This window comes from Bufo gargarizans, chromosome 3, assembly GCF_014858855.1.
Source record: "Bufo gargarizans isolate SCDJY-AF-19 chromosome 3, ASM1485885v1, whole genome shotgun sequence".
Classification (NCBI taxonomy): Eukaryota; Metazoa; Chordata; class Amphibia; order Anura; family Bufonidae; genus Bufo; species Bufo gargarizans.
The window spans coordinates 70,121,930-70,138,335 of record NC_058082.1 but is presented as its reverse complement, the minus strand read 5'-3'; positions in this window follow the sequence as shown (position 1 = coordinate 70,138,335).

The window sequence follows — 16,406 nt, the reverse complement described above, 5'->3', positions numbered from 1 at the left end:
CATTTCTCTCTAGAATTCCTTGATAGTCTTGAGATTTCATTGTACCCTGCACAGATTCAAGACACCCTGTGCCAGACGCAGCAAAGCAGCCCCAGAACATAACAGAGCCTCCTCCATGTTTCACAGTAGGGACAGTGTTCTTTTCTTGATATGCTTCATTTTTTCGTCTGTGAACATACAGCTGATGTGCCTTGGCAAAAACTTCGATTTTTGTCTCATCTGTCCACAGGACATTCTCCCAGAAGCTTTGTGGCTTGTCAACATGTAGTTTGGCATATTCCAGTCTTGCTTTTTTATGATTCGTTTTCAACAATGGTGTCCTCCTTGGTCGTCTCCCATGTAGTCCACTTTGGCTCAAACAACGACGGATGGTGCGATCTGACACTGATGTTCCTTGAGCATGAAGTTCACCTTGAATCTCTTTAGAAGTCTTTCTAGGCTCTTTTGTTACCATTCGGATTATCCGTCTCTTAGATTTGTCATCAATTTTCCTCCTGCGGCCACGTCCAGGGAGGTTGGCTACAGTCCCATGGATCTTAAACTTATGAATAATATGTGCAACTGTACTCACAGGAACATCTAGTTGCTTGGAGATGGTCTTATAGCCTTTACCTTTAACATGCTTGTCTATAATTTTCTTTCTGATCTCTTGAGACAGCTCTTTCCTTTGCTTCCTCTGGTCCATGTCGAGTGTGGTACACACCATATCACCAAACAACACAGTGATTACCTGGAGCCATATATATAGGCCCAATGGCTGATTACAAGGTTGTAGACACCTGTGATGCTAATTAGTGGACACACCTTGAATTAACATGTCCCTTTGGTCACATTATGTTCTGTGTTTTCTAGGGGTACCATCATTTTTGTCCATGCCTGTTTCATGAGTTTATTTTTTTACATAATTCTGTTGAAGCATGGTTGAAAAACAATGTCTGACTTTCATTGGTTAACATTTATAGAATTTTAATTTATTATTACTTTTGTCAGATTAAAGTTATTTCTGTGACCATTGTGACTTTTTCTTTCATTGACCAAAGGGTACCAACAATTTTGTCCACGTCTGTATATATATATATTTATATATATATATATATATATATATATATAGAGTGCTTTCTTGTAGAGTTGTAGCGGATTAGCGGATCGTTTTCCTTAATGAAAAAATGCACCATGAACCACCAAATAAAGTATATTAACAAATCATCAGTCATATTCATTATTGCTGCTGTTTTTTGAAAAAATATTAGCATGTATTAGAGATGAGTGAAATTGTCACCAATTTCTATAACTCAGGTATGCCCAGTCCAATCTGCCTAATACCAGCATTTTCAAATCCGGCATAAAAATTAATTGTAGATGGAATTGGAGCAAATGGATGTTAATATAATGACATCCGTCCTCTGAAGTGTAGGCTACATAAAATGGAAACATTCGAAACCACCCTAATGCATATTCTTCCTACTTGGTCGCCCAATCTCAGTTGTGAAGGCTTGGAAGTTACAGCTCAGGTCCGCGCTATTCACCACACCGTAGACACGTGAACGTAGAAATATAACCTCCAAATTCAGCGTTTTCTCAGCAACCTTGTCACAGATTCCAACCGGTAATCTCCAGTCACCAAGGCATCCTCATATAAAGATAAAACATATTGTGCAATACCCCAAGTGTATTGGAAAAAAAAAAAACTTTTATTGTACTCACAAACGCAGGCTTGTATTCAGCATATCAATTACAGATAAAACACCCGACCCGGGTTTCGCCTCTTGCTTCCTCAGGGGCTCCAAGTATTTAACGGCCCGTTTTGCAGAATATTCTGGTGTGGCAGCACACTACAGTATGACCATTAGTGGCAGAATAATCTATTATGTTGCATCAGGCACTGGTGTCTGGAAAGCCTGGTTGATCTAAGCCTGATTCATCTTTATGAAGGTTAGTTTCTCAACATTTTGGGAGGAAAGGTGAGTTCACTTAGGGGTAACTATGCCTCCCATTTCACCACTGGGCCAGGCAGGAAAGCAGAAAACTTCAAGTTTGCCTCCCCAGCAGTCCAGGGGATCTTGGGTGACAAGGTGCAGTCCAAGTATGCAACCACCTGCTGTGTGAAGTGCTGCTGGATGTCCCACTGCTGGTGCTGCTGGGTGGTTTCTTCAGAAGGCAGCTGAAGAAAACTGGTCATCAGAGACTCCAGACTTAGGCCTCTTTCACACTACAGTATGTCCATTTCAGTGTTTTGCGGTCCGTTTTTCACGGATCCGTTGTTCCGTTTTTTTGCTTCCGTTGTGGTTCCGTTTCCGTTCCGTTGTTCCGTTCCGTTTTTCCGTATGGCATATACAGTATACAGTAATTACATAGAAAAAATTGGGCTGGGCATAACATTTTCAATAGATGGTTCAGAAAAAACGGAACGGAAACGGAAGACATACGGATGCATTTCTGTATGTGTTCCGTTTTTTTTGCGGACCCATTGACTTGAATGGAGCCACGGACCGTGATTTGCGGCCAAATATAGGACATGTTCTATCTTTCAACGGAACGAAAAAACGGAAATACGGAAACGGAATGCATACGGAACACATTCCGTTTTTTTTGCGGAACCATTGAAATGAATGGTTCCGTATACGGACCGTATACGGAACGCAAAAAACGGACCGCAAAACGGAAAAAAAAAACGGTAGTGTGAAAGAGGCCTTAACTTGCTCCTTATGGAGCTGATGCTGCTCCTCTAGCCCCCCCCCCACCCCTCACCAGTCATGGCAGTGGAGTGTGAGTTCAGAGGGTCCCCACATAGGCAAAAACCAACTGACTACACAGCAAGTCTCTGTAGTAGTCTATTTTTGCATCCCTCTCAGAAGGTCTTATTTTTGCATCCCTCTCAGAAGGTCTAAAAATGCACCCATTTTTGACCCGTAGCAAGGGTCTAACGATCTGAATAGCCAGTAGTCATCCCTCTGCTGAATCCTGAAAATGTGCTGTCCCTACGCAAACAAGACAGCATGCATCTGGCCATTTGCGCAAGGGACTTAGAGGACCTCCCTGCCTTTGCATACTGCCCTACCATTGCGTACTGCCAAGGTCTGTCGAGGTCCTCTGTGCTGTCTTTTTCTCCTCTCCTGTCCCTTGGGCAGATAAACCACCTAGGTCTGTATAACATTTCTGTGAGTTTATGTCCTCCTCCTTGTCTTCATCCTCCTCCTCCTATTCATCCTCCTTAGGGGTCAGGTGGCCATGAGATGTAGGCACCACGTTTGAATGATATAATTCATCCTGTAGTTCTGCTGCCTGACAAATAAAGTGGCCTCCTCAAATGGCCTGAGCAAACGGCATGTGTCACGAACGAGCTGCCACTGACAAGGCAGAGTAAATCTGTCCATCTGCTACATTAACAAATCGCTGACCACCTTCCTCTGTTCGTACAGGTGGTCTAACATATGTAACGTGGAGTTCCAACAGGGGGAAACGTTGCATATAAGGTGATGTTGGGGAAGAGCATTTTGCCTTTGCAGCTCAAAGAGTATGTGTTTTGCAGAGTAAGAGTGGCTGAAGTGCATGCACATTATAAACAGCTCTTACAGTCCAGTAAACGACTTGAGAAATTTGGTGAAAATGAGATTGAAGACATGCTCCACGCAGGGCACATGGGTCAGCCCTCCCTGTTGCAGCACAGACAAAATGTTCTTTCTGTTATCAGTGACCATGGTTCCTATGTTCAGTTGGCGAAGAGACAGCCAGTATTCGATTTCTTTATTGATGATGCGGAGCAGTTCCTTCCTGGTGTAGGAAAGAGCCTTGTAGCAGAGTCTGTAGTTCAGCAGTCTCCTATGCTTTCCCTCCACTCTCTCAGCACTCTCCCTGCAGAATGTCCGCACTCTCCCTCTCCAATATTGTCCTACACTCTCTGTTAACAGTTTGCAGCAACACTGTCCCTAGTGCATAAGTGTCTTGTCATCTCTCTCCCTATGCTCAGCTCACAAGGAAATGGCAGCGACCGTGCAAGATCAGGGTTTTATAAGGCTCTGCCTAGCTTTGACATCACAGGGGGGTGCCTACCTGCAGATTGGCTGGCTGCATGGCATTATGAGTGATCTGGCGTTCCCTGGCTTGTCTCCTCTACACTTACTTTAACTTTCTAATACATGCAGCTGCCATTTTAGGAAAACTGATTTGTTACTAAGAAGCGCAAGGAAATTCAGATTAGTTTGGAATTGAAGTTTTTCTAAACTTCGGACCGAATTCCGCTTCGGATGCTTTGCTTCGCTCAACACTAGTATGTATACTTGAACTAGAACTGACTGAAAGGAGCCAGCCACTGTCAGCTGCATATAAAACAGCAGAATGGAAATATACAAAAACTATCCTTGACCTATATTGTTCTTGACATTGTCATTACAATGAAACAACTAAAATATTTGATTAATTTCCCCAATCACTGGGGATCACTGATTCCTTCTCCATAGTTAATCAGCCTTACTGTGTTTTTGAATTCCAAATACTCGTTTTCCATGAAAACTGAAGAACATTTTTCTGGCATGTTTTAAATAACACAATACCATATTAGAATTACATTGGAAGGTGGACTATGCACATGTTCTACGATATTGGAATGTGGTATTAACTTTTGCCAAATCTAGCTTTTAAATATATATTGTCCGACATTTTTCTTTGTCAAGGGGATAACGGAGGCCTGAGTAGTCTGCAGTTCAACTGCTAATGCCAAGCCACAACTCCCATCATATACATCCATTCCAATAGATGACTGTAAATAGAGTAAAGAGTTCATATATTTATTTGTGCAATCTAGGAGAAGGTAATGACCTCAATGTCCTCTTACCTCTGTTTGCTTCTTGTGTATCAATAAATAATCAAAAAAATATATTCTATGTAATGTTGCTAGAGATGAGCGAATCAAAGCTGATGAAGGGGAATTCGATCTGAATTTCAGGAAAAATTACTTTGCAACGAATGTGAATTTCCTCGCGCTTCGTGGTAACGAATCACAATATTTCCTAAAATTACGGCTACAATGGCAGCTACACGTGTGAGGACATGAGGCAAGGAACTCTGGGAAGGCGGGCTGACCCATAATGCCATGCATTCAGCTAATCAGGAGCCAGCCAGCCCTGTGATGTCACAGCCCTATAAATACGGCAGCCATCTTAGATTCAGACATTTTCCAGCATTCAGAGTGCAGGGACAGACATGAGAAGGTGCTAAGGACAGCAATAGGAAAACCCTCATTGTGAAAAAAATAAATGATTTATAACTGCAGGGAAAGGATAGGGAGGAATCATTTCACAGCATCTTAGTGCAGGGAGAGACGTCTGAAGTCGCTTGGGACAGTGCTAGAAAAACCTAATTGTGAAAAAAAAAAAAAAAGATTTACAAGTGGAGGGAAACATTATTTGGGGATCTAAATAGCCATTATACAGCTCTGGCATTCTAGAAATTTGTTCTTGTTATTGGGGTGCAAGTGCTATGTTGAAAAGCCTTTAGTGGCTTATATCTGTGGAAAAAGAAAAATATATACACATTTCACTTCTGCAGTTATTTGTGTTGAAAGAGTTTAGTGGCCTATTTCAGTACAAAAGGGAAAATATATATGCATTTCACTTCTGCAGTTATATGTGGTGAAAGCGTTCAGTGTCCTATTTCAGTATAAAAAGGAAAAAAATATACGCACTTTACTGTTGCATTTATTTTTGAAAGAGTTGAGTGGCCTATTTCATTACAAAAAGAAAAAATATATACAAGACAGCATGCATCTGGCCATTTGCGCAAGGGACTTGGAGGACCTCCCTGCCTTTGCATACTGCCCTACCATTGCGTACTGCCAAGGTCTGTCGAGGTCCTCTGTGCTGTCTTTTTCTCCTCTCCTGTCCCTTGGGCAGATAAACCACATAGGTCTGTATAACATTTCTGTGAGTTTATGTCCTCCTCCTTGTCTTCATCCTCCTCCTCCTCCTATTCATCCTCCTTAGGGGTCAGGTTGCCATGAGATGTAGGCACCACGTTTGAATGATATAATTCATCCTGTAGTTCTGCTGCCTGACAAATAAAGTGGCCTCCTCAAATGGCCTGAGCAAACGGCATGTGTCACGAATGAGCTGCCACTGACAAGGCAGAGTAAATCTGTCCATCTGCTACATTAACAAATCGCTGACCACCTTCCTCTGTTCGTACAGGTGGTCTAACATATGTAATGTGGAGTTCCAACAGGGGAAAACGTTGCATATAAGGTGATGTTGGGGAAGAGCATTTTGCCTTTGCAGCTCAAAGAGTATGTGTTTTATACAGTAAGAGTGGCTGAAGTGCATGCACATTATAAACAGCTCTTACAGTCCAGTAAACGACTTGAGAAATTTGGTGAAAATGAGATTGAAGACATGCTCCATGCAGGGCACATGGGTCAGCCCTCCCTGATGCAGCACAGACAGAATGTTCTTTCTGTTATCAGTGACCATGGTTCCTATGTTCAGTTGGCGAAGAGACAGCCAGTATTCGATTTCTTTATTGATGATGTGGAGCAGTTCCTTCCTGGTGTAGGAAAGAGCCTTGTAGCAGAGTCTGTAGTTCAGCAGTCTCCTATGCTCTCCCTCCACTCTCTCAGCACTCTCCCTGCAGAATGTCCGCACTCTCCCTCTCCAATATTGTCCTACACTCTCTGTTAACAGTTTGCAGCAACACTGTCCTATTTCAGTATAAAAAGGAAAAAAATATACGCACTTTACTGTTGCATTTAATTTTGAAAGAGTTGAGTGGCCTATTTCATTACAAAAAGAAAAAATATATACGCATTTCACTTCTGCAGTTAGATGTGGTAAAAGCGTTTAATGTCCTATTTCAATAACAAAAGAAAAAATATATATGAACTTCACTGGTGTATTTATTTCTGCTAAAAGCGTTTACTGGCCTATTTCAGTACAGAAAGAAAAATATATATACACTTCACTGATGCAGTTATTTGTGATAAAAGCATTTAGTGGCCTATTTCAGTACAAAAAGAAAAATATATTCTCAGTTCACTTCTGCAGTTATATGTGTTGAAAGCGTTTAGTGGACAATTTTAGTACAAAAAGAAACATTTATACGCACTTTACTGGTGCAGTTATTTGTGATAAAAGCGTTTTGTGGCCTATTTCAGTACAAAAAGAAAAATATATTCTCAGTTCACTTCTGCAGTTATATGTGTTGAAAGCATTTACTGGCCTATTTCATTATAGAAAGAAAAAAATATACACACTTAATTGGTGCACTTATTTGTGGCAAAAGCGTTTAGTGGCCTATTTTAGTACAGAAAGAAAAATATATATGCACTTTAGTGGTGCATTTCTGCTAAAAGCGTTTAGTGGCCTATTTCAGTACAAAAAGAAAAATATATACACACTTCACTGTTTCAGTTATTTGTGGCAAAAGCATTTAGTAGCCTATTTCAGTACAGAAAAAAATATATATATTTGTCGCTTTTAGCCATGTTTTAATTTGCTTTTGATTTATTTAGTTCAGCTAAAAGTATGTCAGACAGAGAAGTGCCAGGCCATGCACAGAAGAGGGGAAGAGGCCTAAATGTTTCTGGCGCAGGCCGAGGTCGCAGCAGAGTAAGGGGTCGTGGAAGAAGGAGTCGCAGCGAGAGGCCTGAGCTCCCGGTGTCATCTAGTGGTCGTGTCTTGATCAGCAACCCAGCAGTTCTTGATTTGTTAACTTGGGCATCCATTTCATCCCAAGTAACATCAGACACCCCCACCCAACAGTCGGTTGGTTCGTCAGACACAACCCTTAGTTGGCATGGTCCGGGAGCAGGCCTTGTGCCCTCACCTCTCCTCAACCTGCCTCTGTCCTTTTCTGTTCCCTCAGCCAGAGAAGTTATGTATGCTGTCAGCTCAGCTCCACTATACAGCGAGGACGAGCTACTAGAGGACAGTCAGCAGCTGCTGACCAGCCAAGATCTGGAGGAGACATCCGCCGCTTCCTCCACTAGGCGTGCAATACACTTCGTCTTTTAGAATATTCGTAATATTCTAAAAGACGAAGTTAGAGCAATATTACGAAATTTCGTAAAATACACATATTAGCCTAGCCATAGTCAATTAGTCATAGGGACATTGCCTTATACTATTAAAAGAAAAATCGCAATACGCGCTTAATTAAATCGCATATTATTCGCGATAATTGGAAAAATTACGAATATTCGATTTCGACGAATATATCACGAATATTCAATCGAATATTCGTGAAATATCGCGAAATCGAATATGGCACCTCCCGCTCATCACTATTAATTAGGTGTCTTACTGTTTTACAGTTTTTGCACAATCGGCATGGGAAAAAGCCTTTTCTGAGACATGCTTTGTTTCCCAATGTGTTTCTTTTGTCAGATGGGGCTACTAGGTTGGCTAAATTTGAGGCTTTCCTAAAAATAAATGTGGGGTTGGTCGGGATCTTCTCCCCTATGATTTTATCATACCTGAGAATATCCCAATGCTTGTTGATAATTTTCTTAAAGATGCCCATCCCTGCACTATATGTAGTAATGATGGGGACCTTGATTTTATTAGTGTCTTCACTGGCGCATTTATCCTTATCTATTGTTTTTTCTTTTAATAGAAAATCCATCTCTATTTTACTTACTGTATTGGTAATTGGGATCAATAGGTCTGCATTGTACCCTTTTTCCAAATTTTTTTATTTAAATCTGCCACCTCGTACTGGTAGTCCATATCTATGGTACAGTTCCTACGGGCCCTAATGTACTGACTGTAGGGGATATTGTTTAGCCATATGGGTAAGTGACAGATTTCCAGAGGGATAAAGATGTTAGTGTCTGTTGGTTTGTGGTAAGTTTTGGTGTGTATACTCCTATCTTCAATGAATATAGTTAAATCCAGGAAGTTCATTTCTTTTTTGTCAAAAGATGTGGTGAAATGCAAGTTAAAATCATTTTTATTTAAATTAGTTAAAAAACTGTTGAGGGAAGGTTCATCTCCCTTCCATATAAAAATGACGTAGTCGATGAACCTTTTCCAGAGGACCAGACCCGCACCGAGCTCTCCTCCGGAAAATATGGTAGGCTCCTCCCATCTACCCATGTAGAGATTAGCGAAGCTCGGTGCGAATCGGGTCCCCATCGCGGTCCCCCACGTCTGAAGATAAAAATCTGAACCATATCTAAAATAATTGTGTTCCAAGATGAACGTAATACAGTCACACGTGAAATTGATTTGTTCGTCAGATATTGTTTGGTCCTTTTTAAAAAAATATTCCACAGCATCATAGTAACATAGTAACATAGTACATAAGGCCGAAAAAAGACATTTGTCCATCCAGTTCGGCCTGTCATCCTGCAAGTTGATCCAGAGGAAGGCAAAAAAACCCTGTGAGGTAGAAGCCAATTTTCCTCACTTTAGGGGAATAAAAAATTCCTTTGCGACTCCAATCAGGCAATCAGAATAAATCCCTGGATCAACGACCCCTCTCTAGTAGCTATAGCCTGTAATATTATTACGCTCCAGAAATACATCTAGGCCCCTCTTGAATTCCTTTATTGTACTCACCATCACCATCTCCTCAGGCAGAGAGTTCCATAGTCTCACTGCTCTTACCGTAAAGAATCATTTTCTATGTTTGTGTACAAACCTTCTTTCCTCCAGACGCAGAGGATGTCCCCTCGTCACAGTCACAGTCCTGGGAATGAATAGATGATGGGATAGATCTCTGCACTGTTCCCTGATATATTTATACATATTAATTAGATCTCCCCTCAGTCGTCTTTTTTCTAAAGTGAATAACCCTAATTTTGATAAACTTACTTTAGTTGCCCTCCTCTGGACCCTCTCCAGCTCTGCTATGTCTGCTTTGTTCACTGGAGCCCAGAACTGTACACAGTACTCCATGTGTGGTCTGACTAGCGATTTGTAAAGTGGTAGGACTACGTTCTCATCACAGGCATCTATGCCCCTTTTGATGCAACCCATTATCTTATTGGCATCGCTCCCCTTTTTCGATTACTGTGTATAAGGCGGTCACATCCAAGGTGCCCAAAAAGAAGTCCGTCTGCCATTGAATCCCCTCTAGGATTTGAAGGATATGCTTCGTATCTTTCAAATATGCTGGTAGCTTTAAAACTTTTTCTTGCAATAAAATATCCACATATTTAGATAAATTTGAGGTGAGGTTATCTATCCGTGAAATTATTGGTCTGCCTGGCGGACTGGTTTTGTTTTTGTGGATTTTAGGTAAATAGTAAAATATAGGTATCTTGGGGCTTTGGTTGTTAATGAAAATAGTTTCTTTCTTGGAGAAGGCCCCCATATTTTTACCCTTTTGAATTGGTAGATTCAATTTGCCTTTATATGGTACTGTAGGGTCGAAAGTTAGAAGATTCAAGACTTCACAAAAGAAGGAAGGCGAACACCACTAATACAAAGAGAAAAACCAGGCAGAAGCATTTCAGGTACAGGTCGCATTACTTCACATAGGTGCCTTTATGCCCACAGTCGCTGTACATATACCGACATCTTCCCATATAGATAGTCGGCTGACACACTATCTTGCCTGTGTACTTTCCCCCTTTTCTTCCTTCAGTGCCATCGATCTATTCAGTTTATCCATTTAGAGGGTAGTAGCTGTCTAGATTGTAATTCCAGCGCTGATGTCCAACATCACCCACGGGTGATATATTAGTCTTTAGTATAACTTAACCCCGAGGAGGACAACAGCTCCTTTTTAGGACATCCAGCTGCGGTATCATCCTGCCCAGGCTGATTTTTACATATCTAAACTATAGGAGCGCAGCGAGACCTATTCTTTTTGTATACCTTTCACCGTTACTGTTGTAACCCACCTGCAGCACACCGCTACTTCCCATCATGAGCGAACTATGGTATGACAGGAGAAATAGAATGATTTTTGTTCAGACTTTCTTTAACAATAAAAAAGGAAACCCAAACCAACCCAACCACCATTGGAAAGATAAGAAAAATGAGGTGATTAACCATGTCAAAAGATTAGAACAACTACTAATCACTGAGATGCGGGACCTGTGGGAAGTCTCCTCGCTTGAATAATATTTAGAGAATGACTCAGTCCCTAGGGGTCTTAAGGTATCCAAACCACTCAATGGTGATCTGGGGGATACAACTACCCTCAAGAAATGGGACACTTTATTTCATGACTTCTCCAAAAAAGCAGTAGGCTTCATCATTGAAAAAAGAAAGGAAAGCTTGAGGAGAAATAACCAAGAGATTCTGGAACTATTTGATAAAATAAGACCCTATAAAGAAGAGGAGGACCTGATTAGAATATCCAGGTCAGTAAAGAATAGAATAAAAAACAAAGAAGATGCCATCATAGTCAAAAAAACTAAGAGATTTAAGAGAGATGTACTAGAAATAGATAACTTAGCTAGCACAGTAGGCATGAAACAAGAAGTCAGCCCAGTGTCAGAGGGGGACTTTGACACCATTGACAATACATGGTGTGATTGTACCCTCAGCAATCTATCAGTATATGAGGGTAGCCAGGTGAATGAGGACAATTCCTGTGATAGAGATAGGGTAAGGATTCAAACACCATTAGCTTCAGGCAAGGAATCTAGTACAATTTAAAGAATACCTGAACAACATGAGAACGGCTCAATAATATCTCCGAACAGATATGCAATTTTAGAGAGAATAGAGGAATTTGCGGTTTTTGAGGAAATACCATTACCCAAGGGTCCCATACAGGCACACTAAATACACAAAAGAACCGACCGAGCTATGCTACTGTAGTTCAAGGAGAAAATATAAATATTAATTTAAATAAAACAACAACAAGTTCCAAACAAAGTAGATCTCGGAATACTGTTACGAGTAAAAAGATAAAAAAAAACATTAATAAGGATTTTTTTTGTGCAAGGAACCAAACAAAAAGAAAAAAACCAAAAGGGGAAGTAGAGGAAGAGGTTTAACCAAAACCATACAAAAACAAAAATGTGCAGGGGAAGGTATATTCAATCTGAGTAGTCACATTTTGAGTAATGAAGAACTTACCCTCCTCCATAAAGGCCTAAAATTCGCCCCCACGTCCAAACTAAATACGTTTGATGCTTTTATTGGGGTAAAAAAATTCTTGCGCAATCTAGCCTTAAAGAAATTTTTCATCAAAAAGGAAAAACAATCTCATATGAATAAATTACCAATCACCAATATAAATAATGCAGCACTAATAACAACAAAAATAGAAATGGGAAAAAAATGGAGTTGTGGATTTATGTTCTAATCAGACTTTACACAAACCTGAACGGAATTCAAGGACAGTAAGGACTGACACACATAATTATTTAGACCCAGAGAACAAGTTCACCCACACCAATCTAAAACCAGTATCCAAATTCAACCCCATTTCTGAATATTCAGACTCCTTAATCACTTTTCAATCGCTGGTCATCAGGGATCTACTCCGTATTAATCCCAAAAAGAAAACAGGTCCCCAAAATTTATCTAAGGGTGAGATTAGAGCCATAAAATCGCTACAAACCAACCACCAAATTATTATTAGACCAGCAGACAAAGGGGGAGGATTGGTCATACTTGATCAGAAGGATTACCATTTGGAGGCTTTGAGACTTCTCTCCGATCAGAAAACTTAGAAGAAACTAACTTTCGACCCTACAGTACCATATAAAGGCAAATTGAATCTACTAATTCAAAAGGGTAAAAATATGGGGGCCCTCTCCAAGGAAGAAACTATTTTCATTAACAACCAAAGCCCCAAGATACCTATATTTTACTATTTACCTAAAATCCACAAAAACAAAACCAGTCCGCCAGGCAGACCAATAATTTCAGGGATAGATAGCCTCACCTCGAATTTATCTAAATATGTGGATATTTTATTGCAAGAAAAAGTTTTAAAGCTACCAGCATATGTGGATGTGACCGCCTTATACACAGTAATCGACAAGAAAAAGGGTCGCAATGCTGTAGAATAATTTTTTTTAAAAAGACCAAACAATATCTGACGAACAAATCAATTTCACGTGTGACTGTATTACGTTCATCTTGGAACACAATTATTTTAGATATGGTTCAGATTTTTATCTTCAGACGTGGGGGACCGCGATGGGGACCCGATTCGCACCGAGCTTCGCTAATCTCTACATGGGTAGATGGGAGGAGCCTACCATATTTCCCGGAGGAGAGCTCGGTGCGGGTCTGGTCCTCTGGAAAAGGTTCATCGACGACGTCATTTTTATATGGAAGGGAGATGAACCTTCCCTCAACAGTTTTTTAACTAATTTAAATAAAAATGATTTTAACTTGCATTTCACCACATCTTTTGACAAAAAAGAAATGAACTTCCTGGATTTAACTATATTCATTGAAGATAGGAGTATACACACCAAAACTTACCACAAACCAACAGACACTAACAGCTTTATCCCTCTGGAAAGCTGTCACTTACCGATATGGCTAAACAATATCCCCTACAGTCAGTACATTAGGGCCCGTAGAAACTGTACCATAGATACGGACTACCAGTACGAGGCAGATTTAAATTAAAAAAAATTGGAAAAAGGGTACAATGCAGACCTATTGATCCCAATTACCAATACAGTAAGTAAAATAGAAATGGATTTTCTATTAAAAGAAAAAACAATAGATAAGGATAAATGCGCCAGTGAAGACACTAATAAAATCAAGGTCCCCATCATTACTACATATAGTGTAGGGATGGGCATCTTTAAGAAAATTATCAACAAGCATTGGGATATTCTCAGGTATGATAAAATCATAGGGGAGAAGATCCTGACCGACCCCACATTTATTTTTAGGAAAGCCTCAAATTTAGCCAACCTAGTAGTCCCATCCGACAAAAGAAACACATTGGGAAACAAAGCATGTCTCAGAAAAGGCTTTTTCCCATGCCGATTGTGCAAAAACTGTAAAACAGTAAGACACCTAATTAAACCCAAATTCGAATTAGATACCCCACAAGGGAAATACACTATTAAGGATTACATTTCTTGTAACACTAAAGAGGTCATTTATTATATCCAGTGCCCCTGCAACAAAATCTATGTCGGACGCACTAAAAGAGAATTAGAATTAGGGAACATATTAATAATATCCATAAAAAAGTAGACCACCATCCCCTATACCGCCATTATGTGGAATTTCACCAAGGAAAATTCCTGGGATCCAATTTTGGGGGCATTGAGAGAGTGAAGCAGGATAGCAGGGGAGGGGATTACATTAAACTTATGTCCAGAATGGAGAGTAAATGGATTTTTAGATACAATAGTTTGGCACCAAATGGGTTAAACCAGGAAATAGAACTCTTTGCCTTTCAATAAAAACTGTATCAATGAGGCCATCTGGACTATCAAGTAATCAATAAATCACTACCCGTATACATACTCATGGCGCCCTTTGGACAATTAAAGAAATAAAGAAATAGTGAACATAATCGCATGTATACAAATCACGATTTTACTTACAGCGCTTCACATAGGACTAGAAAATGGGACGTCCGTCCCTTTAATAACTTGTTGATACAGTTGCCATGGAGACCGAACCAGCTATTTAACCTCCACGGACACTTAGAACAAACCATCCCTGACGAAGGAGCCCGAGAGGCCCCGAAACGTGTAGGAGGTTTATTGTCCCACGGAGGCTACAGTATCCTTAGAGGTGACGTCACCGAAGCGGTTTCCCGGGCAACCAAAGCAACAAGCTACCTCGCACCGCGCGTGCTTCCGGCCGGGGCAGCGCTCGTGCTAGTAGGTAAGCTAGGAGGACGCGCTTACCTAATAGATACAAAAGAAGTGAAGAAAGAAGATTCAAGACTTCACAAAAGAAGGAAGGCGAACACCACTAATACAAAGAGGAAAACCAGGCAGAAGCATTTCAGGTACAGGTCGCATTACTTCACATAGGTGCCTTGATGTCATAAGCAACCATTACACCAGAATAAAGACAATTACACGTAATCAAAGTAAACCAAATTGAACTTTATTTAAATTTATGGTACTTAAATGGCCGCAATGCTTATTACGTTTTCCAATAATTATTTAAGTATAACAAACAGAATACCAATTAACCATCAAACAACCAAATTAATCAAAATAATAACCGTCAGTCCACTCAGAGAGTGACTTAACCCCCAAAGCGCCAAATCGGAAATAAAGATATCACAACCTATTTCTGAAAGCTGATCCAGACCAGAACAATAAAGTCCTTTTAAAAAACCTTCAAGTTCTACATGTCTGTAAGAAAAATGACCCATACTTAACATAAACTTCTCCATTTTTTTATTGACTCTTTTCCTTATTTTGTCCAAAAAGGACAATTCAGGACTTGACCAAGTAAATTCAGGAATAATATCCGAAAATATAAGAACAGAATTCTGTAAAATTTGTCTTATCTTGCACATCAATTCCTGTAGTTCATAAATCAACAAATTTTACCTATATCAAAAGACCCAACATGTAAAATTACTAAATCAGGAATATAACATTTTGAGAACAAATAGTCAACTTCAAAAATAATGTTTGAAATCCGGAGGTTAGGGAATGCACTCCACTTGATACAAACTTCCTCAGAAAAACCTAAATTTTTTGTGGATTCTCTGATATTGGATCGTTCCATAACACATCTAATTAGGTCGTCACTAGGGATGAGCGAACTCGAACTGTATAGTTCGGGTTCGTACCGAATTTTGGGGTGTCCGTGACACGGACCCGAACCCGGACATTTTCGTAAAAGTCCGGGTTCGGGTTCGGTGTTCGTCGCTTTCTTCGCGCTTTTGTGACGCTTTCTTGGCGCTTTTTGAAAGGCTGCAAAGCAGCCAATCAACAAGCGTCATACTACTTGCCCCAAGAGGCCATCACAGCCATGCCTACTATTGGCATGGCTGTGATTGGCCAGAGCACCATGTGACCCAGCCTCTATTTAAGCTGGAGTCACATAGCGCCGCCCGTCACTCTGCTCTGATTAGCGTAGGGAGAGGTTGCGGCTGCGACAGTAGGGCGAGATTAGGCAGATTAACTCCTCCAAAGGACTTGATTAACTGATCGATCTGCAGCTGTGGATCATTGAGCTGCTGATCCTCAATTGCTCACTGTTTTTAGGCTGCACAGACCGTTTGTCAGTCTCATTTTTCTGGGGTGATCGGCGGCCATTTTGTGTCTTGTGGTGCGCCAGCACAAGCTGCGACCAAGTGCATTTAACCCTCAATGGTGTGGTTGTTTTTTGGCTAAAGCCTACATCAGGGTGAAGCTGTCACACCAAGTGCATTTAACCAGCAATAGTCTGTTCATTTTTTGGCCATATACAAAATCAGGGGCAAGCTGCGCCTGTCACCAAGTGCATTTAACCCTCAATGGTGTGGTTGTTTTTTGGCTAAAGCCTACATCAGGGTGAAGCTGT